The 8,509-nt window shown below is 51.3% G+C and overlaps 1 long non-coding RNA gene across 2 annotated transcripts; it reads right to left on the bottom strand.

Moving 5' to 3' along the window:
* Positions 1-2,765: 2,765 nt before the first annotated feature.
* On the bottom strand, positions 2,766-8,118 carry LOC115297494. 2 transcript variants are annotated; one of them, XR_003911440.1, is made up of 4 exons: positions 7,920-8,118; positions 7,645-7,717; positions 5,058-5,153; positions 2,766-2,942 (listed from the first exon to the last, which is right to left on the bottom strand). It is a non-coding gene; the product is annotated as an uncharacterized LOC115297494 (long non-coding RNA). The 2 variants fall into 2 exon arrangements; XR_003911441.1 differs by lacking the exon at positions 2,766-2,942 and adding an exon at positions 3,232-3,350.
* Positions 8,119-8,509: the final 391 nt, after the last annotated feature.

Raw genomic sequence — 8,509 nt, 5'->3', positions numbered from 1 at the left:
CTACGGAGGACTTCAGAAAGTTCCTCTATGCGGTAGGCTGTATCCTGGCCTCATCCACACTCCCCCCCCCCACCGCCCCGGTGTGTGCTAGCTCTTTCCCCAGAGCCCCTAGAACATATTTGCATGTCTCCCCCGCCCCCCCCCCTCCCCCAGTGACCACCGGACACACAGCCAGTTGCCAATTTGCCTTGGCTCCCACCCACTGGATCTCCAAGTTCCCCGCAGGACACCCTTCCCCACCCTCCTCCTGCCTTTCGAGGTGCGCTCTAGCTCATCAATCAAACTGGGTTCAATTCACTGTCTAATGGGTTCAAAAGCCTGTCTGAGGTTTTACAAAGCTGTGTCTGTGTGCTCCTGATGAGAGCCAGACTCACTGCTAGCACCTTGCAGACACCTTTTGTCACCTTCAGACACACCCGCAATCAAGGCTCTGATGTCAGCCCCATTTCAGAGGTGAGTGAGGGGCAGAGGGGTTTGCCCAGAGTGATGTGGGAAGACAGGGGCGGAGTGGGACCTGGAACCCTGACTGGTCTGTGCTCCTATATCTGTGCTTGAACAGGTGCCTCTCTGGGTCGTGTTATTCTCTGTACTTTTTTTTTCACGTTAAACTGTTGCGACGTGTAAATAAGAGAACAAAGTAACTTTAAAAAGTTAGACTGTCGCTGAGTTCTGGCCTCCCTGAGCCCAGGGCCTCCCAGAGGCATCTGACTTGCGCTCAATGAGTCCTTACCTCTAAAAGGCCCCTATGCACCCCTCCCTGAATCCTCCTAAGAACCCCTAGAATGGGTTTAGTCATCTCCATTTTCCAGCTGAGGACAATGAAGCTCAGAGATGCAAAGGGATGTGTCTAAAGTCACACAGCTAGGCACTGCCAGGTCAAGATAACCTATTCCAAACCCCTGAGTCCCTGTGATGGGTGCAGCCTGTGTGACTGTTCCTGCCTGGGTGTTCATAGCCTCTATGGTTCGACTTGCCAAGCCCGTGTGCCTCGGTTACTTAGAGCTGTCTTCACCAGGACTCTGATGGTCTGCGGAGTGGACTGGGGACTTGTTTGCTCACGACCCTTCTCCTCAATGCCTAGACCAAGGCCTATAGTCCCTGCCACCCCATCCCTGGCCCTGTTGGAGCAGCATCAGTGGGCCAGCTTGTGCACTGTGCTTAATTCAATAGCCAGTCATGGAGGGCCCCTGGTTTGAGGCCGTGTCCATGCTGAGCACTGTATCAGTCAGCCTAGGCAAGGAGCTGCTCTGTAACAAACAGCCCAAAACCACAGTGCCTTAAACATCCCCCTCCCCAAATATATTTATTGCTTATTAATCCTACATGTCTGGTGTGGGTTGGGTGGGGGTGGCTCTGCCCATCAGGGTCATTCACGGACCCAGGGTGACAAAGTAGCTACTATGCCAGAAGTGAAGACAGCTCTGAGGAGGTTCTGCACCTGATACTACATGTTCAGCAAGGAAGTGACACACATTACTTCTGCTCACATAACTCATTGACTGGAACTGGTCACCTGGTCCCACTGAGCCACAGGGGACAGAAAGTTCAGTCCCGCCATGGGCCTGTAAGGGGGAGATGTGGAAATGTTTGGCAAGATGTATGCTTACCCCAGGCACCGAGGGGGTGAGAACGGTAACGACTCCACCCTCATCTCCTTCTTCCCACCCCCTCCCCCCCTGCCTGTACCCAGGGGGCTTAAGGTTTCAGCAAGGTCACTGTGTTGATTTTCCTCCTATTCCATCCCGGTGGGCTTGAGGATAAAACTATGTCAAGAGACTGAGTGACAGCAACTAAATGAACTGATAGTGATCGCAGAGCTTAGAAGTCACTGGGCTGGGACAGGAGAATAGATTCGTCTGGCTCGAAGCCCAATCCTCTTCTCCCAGGACCATGGTGCCCTCAAAGGGATCAGCAAAGCCCTAGGGAGGCCAGGGTGAGACGCGGAGGCAGGGAGAGTCAGTGCTGTAGGCGGGCATGAGCCCCAGAACTGGGGAGGGTTGGAGAAGGGGCCGGGTCCTGACCTAACAGGTGGTTGGACTCCCAGAAGTCGGAGGAAGGGAATGGCCAGCAAGTGCCCCATGGAGGTGGGAAGGCCCAGGGGATGGAGAAGCTGCGAGGAGTTGGCCTGGGTGTGCATGTGTGGGAGGAAGTGGAGGAGAAGGAAGATGAGGGGAGGCTCACAAGGGTGGGCTGAGTCTGGACACGTGGACTCTGGCATCAGACAAACTTGGGCTCCCAGATCTGCTATTTCACAGCTGATTTTGAATGTGTTCAAATGCTTCCTTGGGTGCGTAAGGTGGCTATGAAGTTAGGTAGGGAAGTACAAGGTGCGGTGTGTGATGTTGAGGGTGTTTAGTAAAAGACATCAGCAAAGCCCTCAGATAGTGAGTGGTCCTTTTGTGCAGGCCTCCTGCCAACCATTTTGCATGAATTCAGTCATTAAATCCTCAGAACGACCCTCCGATGAAGTAACATCTGATGGTACCAATAGATGAGGTACCCATTTTACAGATGAGGAAAATGGAGGCCAGAGAAGTTGACACCCAAGATTACTGCATGTGGCCCTTTGCTTTCCCTTGTGAGCCTCAGAGCTTGATGACTAATGGTTAAAGAGGCGTGAACAGACCCTGACATCCTCACCACCTCCCCCCTCCCCTTTGATCTGCCAAATTCCCAGCCTGCTTTGGAAAAGCTCCATTTCCCCAGAGAGGGAACCACTTCATTACAGAAGGCCCCTCTCCACAAAGAGAACATGGAGACCAGTGAAACCCCCTCGGTTTGAGCATCACTTTGGAAATCGATGCGCTGTGATTGTGAACCCAGCCTCTGTGGGCAGCTGTCTGATTGTAGCTGGATCTTTACAGGCTTCTCACCAGGCCCCCTGCCCCCGTGGACGGGCAGAGTGGTTCCAGCATCATGGATCTTTTGACTAAAGTGTCCTCCTGAAATACAAATCTGCTGTTAGGCGGAGAGCCATCTGCCACGGAGGCACAGAAGAAACGCTACCGGGAGAACAACAATCATAATTTTGTTGTAAAGCCCACCCTCTTGCACGGTTTCCCTCCCCCGTCTTCCCTGCTTTGATCTTGGCCTCACAGCTCCAACCAGGTAACTCTGTGCCTTATACTCCAGGTCACAGAGCAATAGGGAGAAAGCCATCAGTAGGGTGTTAAAGATCTCTCCAATTATGCGCAAGTTCCCTGGGGCAAGGGCCCCTGGCAAGGCACCTATTTATTTGCATGAGGGGAGTTGGTGGGAGGCTGATTCAGGGCTCTGGGCCTGGAGTTCTCCCCCAAGCTGAGTGGCTAAGAAGAGGGCAGAGGTGGAGGGTTCCCCAAGGTCGGTAGGCCCTAGAAAAAAAATCCAAAAACACTGTCCTTAGGGTGGAGGTGGACAGACTACGTAAAGGGTGTCTTTGCAACTTAGTGCTGAGGCTGTGAGGAGTTCTAGAAACGGAAACAGGAAGAAAAGCACCTGCCGCTTCTGGATCATCACATCTGATCCTGGGGAAGATCCTGAGGGTCTGACTGCCTCATCTTGGAGATGGGGCCTCAGAAACCCCAAGAGGGAAAGACAGCCTGTTCCACCTTTCAAGCTGGTGGAAGAAAGAGAGATGCTGATGTCCTCATTTAGATTATCAGCTCCTGGGGTGCCTGGGTGGCTGAGTCGGTTAAGCATCTGGCTTCAGCTCAAGTCATGATCTTGGGGGTTGGTGAATTCAAGCCCCACAGTGGGCTCTGTGCTGACAGCTCAGAGCCTGGAGTCTGGTTCGGATTCTGTGTCTCCTTCTCCCCCTGCCCCTCTTCCACTCACAGTCTGTCTCTATCTCTCAAAAATGAATAAATGTTAAAAAAAAAAGTTTATCAACTCCTGAAGGGGATATGTCTCTGCACAGAGCACAGAGCTATGCTGAGGGTGCCCAGACATATAGATCAGGAGTCAGCAAACTACAGCCCATGGGCCACATCTAGCCCTACAGTCTGTATTTCTAAATAAAGTTTTATTAGAATACAGAGACCCTCATTTGTTTCCATGCTGCCTAAGTCTGCTTTCATGCCACGTCTGCACAACTGAGGAGTTGCTAGAGACTGTACGAGCCACAAAGCCTAGAAGTTTTACTCTCTGGCCCTTTATAGAAAAAAAGTTTGTGGACCTCCTGTGTAGACACTTGCTGGAAAGTATCTTACACACAGATTATGCAGAGGTGCTATATACATTTTAGTACTATTATTAAAAGCCAGACAGTTATTTCAAATGGAAACTGACACGGATTCCCCTAAATCTAAAACTGACAGCAGCAAAGCCTTCCAAACTGCAGTGACGGAGGAGAAGCTTGCCCACGCCCGTTGTCCCCTCGCCCTGCTCTGCCCCCAAGGATTGCCAGATACAATACAGGGCATCCAGTTACATTTGAATTCCAGATAAACAATGACTTCACAAAGAATAAGTATATCTTAAATTTGTGTGAGTCATATCTGTACTAAAATATTATTCATGGGCATCTGGGTAGCTTGGTTGGTTGAGCGTCCGACTTTGGCTCAGGTCATGACCTCACGGTTCATGGGTTCAAGCCCTGTGTCGGGCTCTGTGCTGAGTATGGAGCCTGCTTGGGATTCTCTCTCTCTCCCTCTCTCTCTGCCCCTCCCCTGCTCATGCTCTTTCTCAAAAATAAATAAATATTAAAAAAATTATTCATTGCTTGACATTCAGTGTAGCGGAGAGTCACTCTTCTATTTCTATTTGCTAAATCTAGCAAGCTCCATCCTTGAGCTGCTTCAGAGATAATGCCTCGGAAACAAAGCTTTGGTCTCCAGAATGCCAGGTTTGGCATTTCAAATCTGCCCTTGGTCAAAGTCTGCAGCCTCACCGCCTGCCCCTAGCTTTCCATGTCCCTCCATCCTTCCATCTTGGACTCTAAGGAGCTCTTTCCTGCTTCCTTGCACACCTCCTGCTTTGCACACCCCCTTGCCTTGGCCTACTTTGGCCCCCTGCCCAGACTGCCTTTGTCATCCTGTCCCCACGCTCAGCTTTGCCTCTAGGCTGGGGCTGCAAATCACCTCTCAAAAGGTGTCCGGCTGCAAAGTCACTCCGCGCAGGTGAGTTGAATCCTGGAAACAGCAGATGCAGACTCCCTAGTGTAGGTTCCTTGTGACCTGTGGGTTCAAGGACAGGAGTGTTGGCAAAGTCACCCCAGGTCGAGGCCTGGGGGGCTTCTGCCTTCTTTCCAGGGCTCTCCTCCCTTGTCCTTTCCAGAAGATCAGAGCCTGTCACTGGCAACTCGCCTCCGACCAGGTGAATGCAGGAAGCAGACTTCTGGAAGGCAGGCATTGGCAAGGGCTTTGGTGGATGCAAGGTTTGTCCCGATGTGGTGTGGGAGCTCCCAGGTGCCTCTGAGGAGCAGGGAGGGGAGCAGGAGGGCAGGGGCCTGGTGGGCGGAGGGCAGGGGTGAGACTGCCTAATGGACCTGTTTACTTCCGTTTGCCCCAGGTTCCCTTTAAATGGAATAACATGATCCGCTAATCCCCTTTATTTCCATTCAGTGCTTCTAGAAAAGGCTTACTTGACACTTTAGGAGGAGGGGAAAAAAGATAAGCGAGAGGCATAATTTTCTGTAGAAACTGCAGGATGGAGAAATCTCAGTGCATTCAGCATTTGGTGCTCCTTCATATCTCTGTAAATGAGATCAGGTAAGGTGAGGAGGGAGGTCCAATGCGTGGCTCTCCAGCAGCAAGTGCCAGGACCTACACCTCCCTCCACCACAATGACCCTGGCTCTGGCCTCTGTGTATATTCAAATGACTCGGGAAAACTTGGCCATGAGGTATAGATAAACCCCACTCCTGGCTCACAATACACCCTGAGCCACGTGGGACTACCTTGTTTCCTGCCCATTACAGACATTTATCGGAAAACGCCATGGGCGAAGTTAGGGCTTGGGGAACTGGAAATAATTTAAACATTTGTTCATTGATGTGTTAAGCACATGGTTATGGAGTCCAAGCTGTGCCCCGATCAGTGCTCTGGTTGCTGGAATTCGATGTTGAGAAAGACAGACAAGGGCTCCTCCTTGCAGGAGTTTACATTCTGGAGGGGAAGTAAATTGATTTCAGGCCAAGCCCAAGGCTCCGAAGAAGGTAAAACTATGCTAAGGCTGGGCAGACGCTGTGATACAGGAGGAGGGAAATGCTGATTGGATGATCCAGGAGGGCTTCCTGGAAGAGAGGATATTTAAACTCAGGCCTAAACAATGGGAAGGATCCAGCCAGGTGGAGACTGGGGGACTAAGAGCTGCAGGCAGGGGGCTGGAAGGGAACATGAGATGGGCCCATTTTAGGAGCTGAGAAAAGGTTACTGCGGCTGGAACAGAGGAAGGGCGGGAAGAGCAGGCAATGAGGCCAGAGGGGTGGCGTGGTGGGGATTCAAAGTACTTAGCCTTGTCGTTAGCACACAGGACTTCCTTCATAATTGTTCCCCATTCCTTTTTTTTTGTACTGTAATATTTTTTCATAGAGTTTATTACCAAGTTGGTTTCCATATAACACCCAGTGCTCTTTCCCACAAGTGCCCTCCTCCATGACCATCACCCACTTCCCCTTCCCCCTCCCTCTTCAGCCCTCAGTCTGTGCTCAGCATTCAAAAGTCTCTCATGATTTGTCTCACTCCCTCTCCCCAACTCTTTCCCCCCACTTTCCCCTTCCCATGATCTCCTGTTAGACCTATGAGTGACAACATATGGTATCTGTCCTTCTCTGCCTGACTTATTTCACTTAGCATGACTCCCTCCAGGTCCATCCATGTTGCTACAAATGACCAGATTTCATCCTTTCTCATTGCCATGTAGTACTCCATTGTGTATATATACCACATCTTCTTGATCCATTCATCAGTTGATGGAAATTTAGGCCTTTCCATGATTTGGCTGTTGTTGACAGTGCCGCTATGAACATTGGGGTACATGTGCCCCTGTGCATCAGCACCCTGTTTCTGAGAGCACATCTGGGCACAGGGCATGTGAGTGGGATGGGAGAGAGGAGCTAGAGGGTCTTGAGGTCCTTCCCAGACTCATGGATTTGTGAGTAAGAGGTTTGAAAATGATTTGCTAATTTTAGTTGGGGAAATATGCTCATTTCCAGTCCTGCTTTTATTATTAATTGGTTTAGTAAAACATTTTCCCCCTAGCTAGTGCAGATGTGCCCAGAATCATGACCAGTTTGTGTTAGTGAGATGTTATCTAGCATACTTCCAGAGTCAGGGGTAAATTTCTGCATAAAAATGCAGGGGTGAATTCAAGGCTCAGAACTCCTGTCTTGAAGTTTTGGGAGTATCTGACAGCATTCTAATATTAGCAAAATTGTAAATTCAGCAGATTTTCTCTTTTGTACACTTGTTAACTTCTCTTGCCCCCCCGCCCCCCCCCCCCCCCCCCCCCCCCCCCCCCCCCCCCCCCCGCTCAGTTTCCCAGGGCCCTGCTGGCTGTCCGGAGACCCCTAAGTTGGCCCTGTGTTTCCCAAGGCCGGTCCTCTCCATGACTCACAGGACCAGAACCAGTTACAGTTCAGGGAGCCCAGCCTTCCATTCCACAAATGAAGAAACTGAGATCAGAGAGGGGAAGGGACTTCTCCACGATGCCTATGAGGAACCTCACCTGAGACAGAGGAGCTCCCCAGTCCCCTTGGACCCGCAGCACATGGAGAGCAGCTGCCGTTTCCAGACCAGTTCTGCCAATAACCGCGATTCGTTCATTAACTGATTCACTTGAAAGATAACCACTGAGGGCTACCATGTGCCAGGTGGTGTTCAAGGCACTAGGGAAATGGCGGAGCCTAAGATTAAATCTCTGTTCTCAAGGAGGGGTGGGGGTGTGAACAGAGGAGACACAACTGGAAGGAGTCACATGATCATCATCATCGTCATTCTCACCATCATCCACATGATCATCACTGTTTTATAGGGTGCTGTGAGACGGGAACGCAGTATGTCAGGGGCCAGGATGGAAGGTTTAGCAGCGCAGGTGACACCTGAGACTTAAAGAAGAGACTGTGTTTTCCCTTCATGGTTGCGAAGTCATCCAGAGCGATCTGAGCTCATGGGCAAGACAGGGAGGTAAGGCGAGAGGGAGCAGGGCTCCAGGACCTTGTAAACAATCAGAGGGCCAGAGTATGGAGTCCGGGAGGGGTGTGGCTGGGAGGGGCCGCTAACAACACCCCTACCCCATTGTCCCACCATCCTTCTGCTACCAGCCCTTTATTCCGTTCTTGTTCCCTCTGCCCCCCCGCATCCCCCCACTCCCCTACTCCCTGTCTCTAGTCTAATTGCCAATCAACGACCACCTTCCCCAGCAGGGACGAGCATGTGATCCAGGCAGCTACTGTGATTGGTGCAGGGGACATGGTTCAAGTCAGGCCAATCAGAGCCCTTCTCTGGGGTGTTACGAATGGATGCAGGGCAGAGAAAGGCTCTGTTTTCCTCTGGGCTGCTGAGAAAAGCCGTGCGCGGGTGGTTTTCTTTGG

Source organism: Suricata suricatta, chromosome 8 (assembly GCF_006229205.1).
Source record: "Suricata suricatta isolate VVHF042 chromosome 8, meerkat_22Aug2017_6uvM2_HiC, whole genome shotgun sequence".
NCBI lineage: Eukaryota > Metazoa > Chordata > Mammalia > Carnivora > Herpestidae > Suricata > Suricata suricatta.
The sequence above is the reverse complement of the archived record's forward strand: the minus strand, read 5'-3'. Positions and strand labels throughout refer to the sequence as shown.